Genomic DNA, 11,161 nt, shown 5'->3' on the forward strand with positions numbered 1-11,161 from the left:
CTCAGTTCCTTCATATCTAAAAATGGCATAATAAGAAATCATTCTGGATTTGTCCAGGGCTGCAGTGAAGACTAACAGAGATATTAATGCCTGTACAACATTTGCTTATAACCTAGTAAGCCTTCAATAAATGTTAGCCCAACAAAAGAAAACAAACTGGGGAGGGGGAAAGTGAGGGCAGTTTACTTGATAGGCATTATTATTGAATTTTCTAAAAGATGAGTGTAGGCCTGAGGTCATAGAACTGATAGACAGAAGGGACATGGTGCCAATTTGGATCTGTCTGTTACCACAGCTCATGTTGTTTCTGTTCTGTCTCTGTCTTTAGAGCAGGTGTCTGTGGGTCTGGAGCCCATGTGTGACCTGGCAGAGTTTATGCCACACCCGGCCTTACAGCCATACCTGGTGCTAGTACAGCTGTGTTACTGTCCTTGGTACATGGTGTCAGCCTGTTACAGTGTATCCTCCAGCTTCAATGGGCCTGGCCATGCTGGCCACTGGCAATGAGCTGCTGCCAGGACTGAAGAGCCCTCTGGGCACTGAGGGTCACAGTACAACACAACTCTCCTGCCTCCAGCCTCCAGAGGTCCTGATTTTGTTTTCCTTCTGTGATTCATACTGTTGGGAACACAGGGGCTTGGAAACTGCCCTTGCCTCAAGCAGGTGTACAAAGAAGAGCTTGATTTATTTTGTTTTTTAGCAGACTTATTGATAAATAATTTACCTGCCATATAAGTCACCCATTTAAAGTGTACAATTCAATGGCATTTAGTGTATTCAGAGTTGTGTAACCATCATCACAAGCAATTTAAGAATAGTTTCATCACCCCATAGAGACACCTTGTACCCCTTAGCCATAATCATCTACCCCCACCCTCAGCCTCATACCTGCACCTGCCCTAGGCAACTGCAAATCTACTTTCTGTCTCTATAGATTTACCTATTCTGAACATTTCATTTCATATAAGAAAATTATGCAGTATGCACTTCTTTGTGACTGTTTCTTTCATTTAGCATAATGTTTTCAAGGTTCCTCCATGTTATAGCATGTGTTGGTTCTTCATTCCTTTTTATTGCCAAATAACATTCCATTGTATGACTATATACATTCTTCTTTTTTTTTGTTGAAACAGGCCAGGCTGGAGTGCAATGGCGCAATGTCAGCTCACTGCAACCTCCGCATCATGGGTTCAATTGATTCTCCTGCCTCAGCCTCCTGAGTAGCTGGGATTACAGGCTTACGCCACCACGCCTGGTTAATTTTTTGTATTTTTAGTGGAGACCAGTTTCACCGTGTTGGCCAGGCTGGTCTTGAAATCCTGACCTCAAGTAACTTGCCCGCCTCCACTTCCCAAAGTGCTGGGATTACAGGCATGAGCCACTGCACCCTGCTGACTATACACATCTTATTTGGTGCATATTTGGGTTGTTTTCACCTCTTGGCTATTACGAACAATGCTTTTGTGGGAACTTGTGTGCATGTTTTTGTGTGGATATATGTTTTCATCTCTTGGATATATATAACTAGGAGTGGAATTGTTGAGTCATACTGTAACTCTATAACCTTTTGGGAAGCCTCCAGGCTATTTTTCAAGAAGTTGCATCCATTTTCCATTCTCCCAACCACCCCCCGGAAGTGTGTGAGGGTTCTGGTTTCTTCACATTCTCACCAACACCTGTCTTTTTGATTTTAGCTCACCTTGTGGGTGTGAGGTCATGTCTTTGTCATTTTGCTTTGCATGTCCCTGATGGCTGATCATGCTGAACACCTTTCCATGTGCTTATTGGCTTTTAAAAAAAATATCTACTTGGACCTGATATGGTTTGGATCTGTGCTCCCACCAAATCTCATATCGAATTGTAATCCCCAGTGTTGGAGGTGGGGCCTGGTGGGAGGTACTTGAATCATGGGTCCAAATTCTCATGAATGGGTTAGCACCATTCCCTCAGTGCTGTTCTCCTGATAGTGAGTGAGTTATCGTGAGATCTTGTTTAAATGTGTGTAGCATCTCCTTGCTGTCTCTCTTCCTCCTGCTCTGGCCATATGAGTTCTTTGCTCCTCCTTTGCCTTCTGCCATCATTGAAAGCTCCCTGAGGCTTCCCCAGAAGCTGCTATGCTTCCTGTGTAGCCTGGAGAACCATGAGCCAATTAAACCTCTTTTCTTTAGAAATTATCCAGTCTCAGGTATTTCTTTATAGCAATGTGAGAACAGACTAATACAAAATCCTTTGCTGATTTTTTTTTTTTTTTTTTTTTTTTTTTTTTTTTTTTTTGTGGAGATGAGGTCTCACTATGTTGCCCAGGTGGGTCTTGAATTCCTGAGCTCAAGTGATCCTCCCACCTTGGCCTCCCAAAGTACTGAGGTTACAGGCATGAGCCACCATGCTCTGCCAGGTTGCAAGGGTTCTTTACATATTCTCCATACAAGTCCCTTAGGCTGGTGTATTTTTAAGGATCTTTAGAAAGGTCATGCTATAACTTCCTTGTTCCTGTGTTTACTGGCCGAAGAATTGCATCAGAAACAAATCACTGGCTCTCATTCCACGAGGTGGAGCTGACACCCCTTGGAAGCACCAGCTGACATACATTCCTGGTGCTGGTGAAGACAGACAGGATCCTTTTGGCTCCCTTTCCCCTTTTCTCTCTTTTCAGCTTCACCGAAATCAGACAACCTCAAGTGCACAGAGTGGAGGGCACGCCAGGGTCCCCTGCAGGATTCTTTCAACCCCCACAGTCTCATCTGCCTCCAAGAGCTGGATATGTTTTCCTTTTCCTCCCCCACCCCCACGTCCTACTTTCTTTTGAAAACCACTATCCCAAGGAATGCTTTGGAGAGTTATCCTGGCATGGCATGAAATGTCCTCTGGGTGGCAGCAAATCTGAGACAAAGGCCTGGGATTGGCAGCAGTGACCAGCGCCGAATCTCAGACAAAGAAAAGAACATTCTCTTCTCGCGGGCAGTTGCACGTGAAGCCGGGTTAGGTGGTCAGTTTGTTCTCCAGCTGAAGCCAAGAGTATCACGTAGTGAGACACGATCATGCTCTGGGGGAGGAAGGAAGGAATAGTGGCATCTTTTTGTCTCCAAGAAAGATTTTGGCAGCGTCATTCAGTGTTTATTAAGTTCTAATGTTGAGCTAGGCATTGTGCTAAGCATTTTATATTCCTTGTCTCATTAATCCTCACCATAATCTTATGGGTTAGGTACAGTGGATCCTTATTTTCCAAATGAGGAAAGCGAGCCCAAGTAGATTAACTTGCCAGCTATCACCCAGCTAGCAGGTGGCAGAACTGGGATTAAAACCCAGGCCATCTGACTTCAACACCTGCACGCTTAAATAACTCCTTGGTGCACAGAGAACCCAAGCTTTTGAATTCAAATCCTATGGATGTTCATTTTCACATTGCCGATTTCCATAGAAATTTGCATGAGATACAGCTGAACTGTAGAAGAAAGAGCCCCTAGCACGTGTTAGAAAACAGGCACTGAGATGTATTCCAGCATGCACAGGTTTTGAGCGACTTCGGTCAATTACATCATCCTTCTCTAAATTTCCTTATCGCACAATAGAGGTACGGATAGCATACCCACGTCATAGGGTTATTGTGAGGGTCAAATGAGATGATTGCTGTATGATTTGGAAACTCTAAAGTTTGAAAAGTCAGGGATTGTTATTCTTATTGCATTGTTCACTTAATTCAGGTCAAATCCTATAATTAACAGCCATAAACTTAGATAACAAGAGTTCTGAGTCTTAGCCAAGAAGCTTAGGGTTGGCTCACTGGTGAGCAATATTCAAGACAATAGACATGGGGTACCACCCAAGTGTTGGGTGCTTTGTACCTGGGTAATTCCAGAATTACCCATCTCTCCCCACTCCCCAGCCACCAGCTTGAATCTTGGCTCTTTGGTCCTCTCCTACCCTCCCAATTTGTACTGGCTGAGCGTTTATCTTCTGTGTGACCCTTGGCGGGAGTGTATGGCTCTTTGTGGCAGAGATGGGATGTGTTCGCCAAATGTCCACACACTAATTGGTTGGGTCAGTGAAATGTGAGCAAGAGTGACATGTGTTCCCTTTAGGCTGAGGCAGCAAAGAGCCAGTGCTCCTCTTCCACCTCTCCCTTCCTCTTTTGGAGGCCCCCTATCAGACGCAGGAGGGCCACTTACCCCAAATTAGTCCATGACATGAGCAGGACATAAATCTTTGTTGTGATAAGCTACTGAAATTTGAGGGTTTATTTGTTCAGAGTGTAGCTTAGTGTTACTTTGATGAATGTATTCCTTGATATGAGTCTACAAAGAGGTGAGGAGGAAGACCTTATTCAAGGCAGTGCACCATGAATAAAGATATGACATGTTCAAGGGAGAAGGATAAAATTGGTGTAGACAGGACTGAGGTTTGTGTTCATAGGGACCTGGAAGATAGTGGCTAAGGTCACACACTTTGAGTTGTGGCTCTGCCATTGACTGGCTGTGTGCCTTGGACAAGTTCCTGTCTCTGAGCCTTGGTTTCCTTCACTGTAAACTGTAGACAATAACAGCACCCAGACCATGGAATTGTGAAGATTGAATGAGTACTTAGCTCAGGGTAAGTGCTGGATAATAATTAACCATGTTAAATATCAGTCATTGTTATAATAAGAGAGGGCTAGTAAACTGATTTCAGAACAAGAAAAAGGGCTTTCTATATTTACAGTAATCTGGAGCCTAGGGTGGTAAATATGAGAGGATGAGGGGATAGTGTGTTCTGAGGGCACTCAGAACCAATTCATCCACCTTTCATTGCATTCTTCTATCTGTCCATCCATGCATCCATCCATCCGCCCATCTCTCCATCCATCCATCCATCCATCCATCCATCCATCAAACTAAACAATCAATAAATTATTAATTTATTAATCTGTCAGGGAGTCTAACCAACAGGGAGACAGAGCCTGAAACACTAGGTTATGAGATAAATCTTTTATAGTCCTGTTGCCTCTTTAACAGGAGCTGGAAAAAAATAGAAAAGTCAGGAAGGGAGCCAAGGCCAATGACGTCTCAATAGGAAGGGCAACGACAGGAAACCAGCATCAAGGCTAAGTGCTTTTTCTTGGTGTGGGTTCTCTCTGTAGGAGGAGCTTGGTCAGGAGGGATGAGGGAATTCTCCATCCCAGGGCACCTTAGTCATGGAGTCTTTGGCTTTCATACTACCAGGCTTCTGGGCTGGTGGGAGGAGAGCAGGGTGATGGAAAGTCAGGCTCTGCTCCGCTCAAGTGAAATCTTAGAGCCACAGTGAGTTGGAAATGTCACTATGTGCAGCCTCTCATGGCCTCTGCAGTAACACCCCTTGCAGACCCTTCGGTGTGTTTGGAGCTCCAGTGAACAGAGCTGTAAAGTCTGGGCAGAGTGAATGTGGTGGACTTTATGTGCTCAGTGTCCATTGCCCTGTCTCCTGATTGCTGAGCCCACTTTAAACCCATAGGTTCGGTGGGACTGATTCTATCTCCAGCTCCAGGAATGGGCAAGTGATGTATGTTTGATAAATTACAGTGTTGATTCTTCTAGGCCACAGTGATTGGCCCAGGGGTGGGCATGTGACCAAATTGGTCCCATGAGATTCTATTGGTAAGCTTTTTTTTCTTTTTTTTTTCTGTAATAATTTTGGCATCTATTGGTGAACTTTTGTTTGAACTATTGGGGAACAGAATCTCTCTTTTTAATAATAGACTTATAGTTAGAAGGATATAACCTAGAGCTTTTGGAAGTTAGTAAGTATAGATAAAGCCTGCTTGAGAGTGAGGCTAACACAGCAAAACATAGTGTTGAGAGAAAGACAGAGGCCACATCCTAAAGCCATTGCATGTGAGACCCTGGGTCCCACCATACCTGAAGGCTGCTGACTTTTTCAGTTATTTGAGAGTCCTGACTGGTACACTGGCATGGTTTTCTAAAGAACATCTTTGGTTTTCTGAACACGATGAGATGGGGAATCTCGCCACTAGCATGCATATCCACCGTCCATCTTTCCTAGCTTCTACATTTTACAATGGACAAATTAGTCTGCACCAGTTTCAGAGCTGTGCTCCTGGGATAGATAAACAAACAGGACCTGGGCCTTATCACAGTCACAGTTTAGAAGGGGTGACAAACAAAACTAGAACAGTTCAGCATAAGATGTACAGAGATAAAAACTAAGTGTCCTGGGAACTAAGAAGAGAAAGAAAGCCTGAATCTCACAGGGAGAGGAGTGTCAATTAAAGCTCTTTAAAGGAGATAATATTTATTTTTTCATTCAATAAGTATTTACTGAGTGCCATAAACTGTTCTAGGCACTGGAGATACAGGGGAGGCCACAGACAGATATGGTCCCTGTCCTAAAGGAGCTGATAGCTTATGGGAACAGGAGCGTCATATTTCTCAGAATAACCCTGGGGGCAAGGCAGGAACATGGTGCTATGAGAATAAATAACAAGGGAACCAGACTTGACTTTGGGATCTATGGGAGGCTTCTCTGAAGATGAAATGCTTCAGTTGATAGTTGAAGGAGGAGCAGGAATTAACTAGGCCAAGTGGAATGGAATGAGTGTGGAGGTGGGGAAGCATCCTTAGCAGAGGAAATAGCACCTCCAAAGATTCTGTAGAGGGAAGGAGAAAAAAGTGCAAGGGAAGGAGCAAAAGGTGCAAAGAACTATTAAAATAAGACCCATGTGTTTGGAGCACAGAGAGAGGAGAGGGTAAGAGATGAAGATGGAGAAACAGACAGGAGTCAGACTCTAAGGGCCTTAAAACCCATTGCCTTCCTATGGGTTTTTGGTCTGTCTTTGAACTGGATCTGGAAGGATAAGTGGGCAAATGGCACACCAGGAGGAAGAAATGGCATGTGCAAAGGCAAAGCTGTATGAGACTTAGAGATCATCCCATAGTTATGTGTGCCTGAAGTGCCAGGGAGCATCATGGGGCCAGACTGTAGAAGACCTTGTCTGCCCAGCTAAGGCTCATGACATTCTCTTGCTGGTTCTTGTCTTGACCTGCCCTCCCCACTCCCTGCCTGTTGATGACATATCTTTTTTCTAATACACCTCCATAACTCCTCCCCCTCTGAGTAGTATTTCAACTAACTCTTGATGCAAAATAAGCTATCCCTAAACTTAATGGCTTAAAACAACAATGATATATGCTTTCTCATTATTCTATGGGTCAGGAATTTGGGCAGGGTTCAGCTGGGTGGTTCTTCTGCTCTAGTCACTCACTCAGTTGCAAGCTGGGGCTGGGATGGAAAGCCTAAGAAAGCTTCATGCATGTATCTGTCACCTTGGTACTCTTCCACTTGGCTGTCCTCTCTCTCTCTGTGTCCCTGTCCATAGCTACCTTGGGCTTCCTTGCAGCATGGTGGACCCAAGGTAACTAGACTTTTACTTGGTGGCTAGCTTTCAAGAAAGAGGTAGCAGAGCTGCTAGTCCTCTTTGGTCTGGGTTCAGAATGGGCACAGTGTCATTTCTGTCATATTTCAGTCTCTAGGGAAAATCACAAGGCCAATGCAAGTTGAAGGGGAGAAAAAAAAGACCTAACTTCTTGATGTGAGGAGTTGTGAGCAAGAGCAGGGAGGGAAGGAATCTATGGCACCATTTTTATATACTACTGACCACACCCAGAACCTTTCAAACTCTATCTCTACACCCACCAAGCAGGGTGACTACTGAGCCTACTCATTCCAGAACTCTGCTCTGAGATCTCTAGGTTAGTGAGATCTTTATCCAGTTACCCCTCCTGCATGCTAATGTTGAGAAAACATGGATGAATCAGCGCCAACTTTGCCATATGCTAGGTGGTGACTTTTGATGAGTTACTTAATTTAACTTTGCATAGGTTCAGCATGAATGAAATACCCTTTTGTGTGTGTGGGTGTATGTGTCAGAGACTTTTTTGGGTATAGCAATCGTTTTTGTTTATTTTCATACTCAGAGTAAAGCTTTGTTATTAATTTTACATAATCACCAAACAAGTAGAATGAATTATCTGGCATTTTTTTTTTTTTTTTTTTTTTTGAGATGTGGCCTTGCTCTGTCACCCAGGCTGGAGTGCAGTGGCACTATCTGGGCTCACTGCAACCTCTGCCTCTTGGGTTCAAGCAATTATCCTGCCTCAGCCTCCCTAGAAGCTGGGACTACAGTTGTGCACCACCACACCCAGCTAACTTTTTGTATTTTTAGTAGAGACAGGGTTTCATCATGTTGGCCAGGCTGGTCTCAAACTCCTCACATCAAGTGATCTATCCACCTTGGCCTCCCAAAGTGCTGGAATTACAGGCATAAGCCACTGTGCCCGGCCTGATCTGGCTCTTAACCTGAGAAGTTAGGACTCATGATCCTTAGCTCCATGGCTTCCTCAACCCATATGTTTTAAAAATCACTCTGAGTATCATTTTTCTTAACTATAAATGGGATAATAACACCAAGTTGGTATTACAGGCCTGTTGTGGGGATGAAATGAGAAGGTAGTCAGTACATTTCAGTGAATTTAAAAAAATCTTTAGAGACAGGGTCTCGTTCTGTTGCCCAGGCTGGAGTGCAGTGGCACAATCATAGATCACTGTAAACTCAAATTCCTGGGCTCAAGGTATCCTCCTGCCTCAGCCTTCTGACTAGCTAGGACTGCAGGCACATGCCACCACACCCGGCAATTTTTATTTTTATTTTTATAGAGACGGGATCTTGCTATGTTGCCCAGGCTAATTGCAATGATTAATAATGCTTTCCTTCCCCACAGGCCCATCCCCATCATCTCAGTGGACAGTGGTTTAGGTTGTCATTTGGTCTCCAGAATTTCCATTTCCATCAACACTCCTTTCCACTCATCAGCTCCTCACAGTTCTGCCCCCAGAACCTCGCTCGCACTGACATCTCCAGGTGGCCAAGAAATGACTTGAGCAAGAGGGATGGAGGCAGACAGAGGGTGTTATGGGATGAACTGTTCCCTATGCTCCCCAATTCACATATTGAGATTCTAACTCCCAGTACCTCACACTGAGACTATATTTAGAGATAGAGTCTTTAAAGAGGTCATTGAATTAAAATGATATTATTAGGGTGGGCCCTGATCCAGTACTATTGGGGTCCTCCTAAGACGAGATTTGGGTATAGACCTGTACAGAGGGAAGAGGATGTGAAGACATGGAAAGACTGAGGCCTTCTACAAGCCAAAAAAAGGGGTCTGGGACAGATCTTTCCCTTATGGCCCTCAGAAAGAACCAATTTTGCTGACACCTTGATCTGGGACTTCTGGCCTCCAGAACTGTGAGAAAATAAATTTATGTTGTTTAAGCCCTCTGTTCTGTGTTGCTTTGTTACGGCAGCACTAGCGAAGGAATACAGGGTGATAGCAAGAGGCACAGAAAGGCACCTGTGTCCCCCAGCAGTTCCCTGAGGCTGGGAGAGGGGCCTGTACTCTCCTGTCCTTGGACACAGGTGAGAGAGGGAGAGAAATAGGCCCTGGGAACAAAGAGCTCAGTCCTCCTGCTTCCTGCACCTGTCCTGGGATGTGGGCAGGTGAATGGTGACATCTCTCAAGCCAGGCTGGAGTCAGACTTCCTGGGCTCTGATGTCCTGACCCTACCACCTCCTGGCTGTGTGAGTCTGGGAAAGTTACTTACCCTCTGTGTGTTTTACCTTTGTCATCACTACAATGGGAATCGTACGTGTACCTACCCTACTGAGTTGTGGAGATTACAGCACAGTGCCTGGCTTACAGGTAAGACCAAAGAGGACTAGCAGCTTCACCACCTCTTTTTTGGAATCCAGCCACCATGTAAAAGTCTACTTACGCTGGGCCCACCATGCTGTAAGGAAGCCCAAGGTAGCAATGGACAAGGAACATGGAGAGGGAGGGAGGCCAACTGGAAGAGCATCAAGGGCCGTGCTGTGTAAGGGCTAGTGAGTGTTGGGATTAATCCCATCCCAGAACCTCACTCTTAACATGGGAGGCACATTCCTGGCCTCCTGAGATTATGCTAAAGCTGGAATAGGACATGAGGTGTAAAGGAGTCTATAAATGTTAGTTCTTAAATTATTCACTTAGTTCAAGTCCTAGTTCTGCCACCCTTTTGAGCAGTCAGGTAACCTCTGGATTTTAGTTTGGCTTCTTGTATTTATTAAGGGCTCAGCCGACTCCTTGTGCCCCTGCCAGCCTTATGGAGCCCCTGTGAAATGCAAATGAGATAGTGATTTTGAAATTGCTTCACAGAACTGTAAAGCCCTGTAATAGAATGAATTTATACATACTCCCCAAAATACATTACTAAGAGCTAATATTTATAGTGTGCTTACCATTATTTGGCATTCTTCTAAGTGTCTTACACACATTTCTCATTTAGTGTTTACAACAACTCTGGGCTGGATCCTATTATTTCCCATTTTATAGATGAGAAAACTGAGGATGAGGAGGTTCAGTAACTTGCCCAGGGTTACCAGTAAGCAGGGGAGCTGGGATTGCATCCTTGAGTCGAATCAGGGTTCACACCCTCAATCACACGGCCAGTGCTGTCCTGTGGAACGTACTGTGATGATGGAGATGCTCTGTAGCTGCCCTGTCCAATACAGTAGCCTTGCTGAACACTTGAAATTGCCTAGTGTGACAGAGAAATGGAATTTTAAATCTAATTTAATTTTAATTGATTGAAATTGAAATTTAAACTGCTCCATGTGGCTTGTAGCTACTGTATCGGATAAGCACAGCTTTAGGTACCCTGCCTCCATATTTATGTGCAAAAGCTAAATTTCAGAGAGCATGCAGGTGAGAAAACAGAAAATTGTCCAGGTCCTCACAGCTACCAGCCACAAAGCTGGGACCTCAACTTTGCTCTTGGCATTGATTCCAGGCTTCAAGCCAGACCTGACTCTTCCTTGATGAACCAGTAAAGAATAGGCTAAAACTCCCCATACCTGAGAAGCCACAAAAGTCAGGGGATTTTTCCCATGGCAAGGATCAGAATCTCTGGGTTCCCGAGGGGAAGTGGCCACAGTGGTTGAGGGTCCCTCCCTTGTTCTGCTGCTCTCCTTGCTCCCTCCATCCCCAGGCCCTGAGCTCTGCTTCCCCTGCAAGGCAGAGAGAGGATGGAAGGGAAGCTGAGGCCACGCATGCCTGCATTTCCTCTCTGAGCTGGAAGCTGAGCTGGCAGGCATTCA

This window comes from Mandrillus leucophaeus, unplaced genomic scaffold (genome assembly GCF_000951045.1).
Source record: "Mandrillus leucophaeus isolate KB7577 unplaced genomic scaffold, Mleu.le_1.0 Scaffold578, whole genome shotgun sequence".
Lineage (NCBI taxonomy): Eukaryota > Metazoa > Chordata > Mammalia > Primates > Cercopithecidae > Mandrillus > Mandrillus leucophaeus.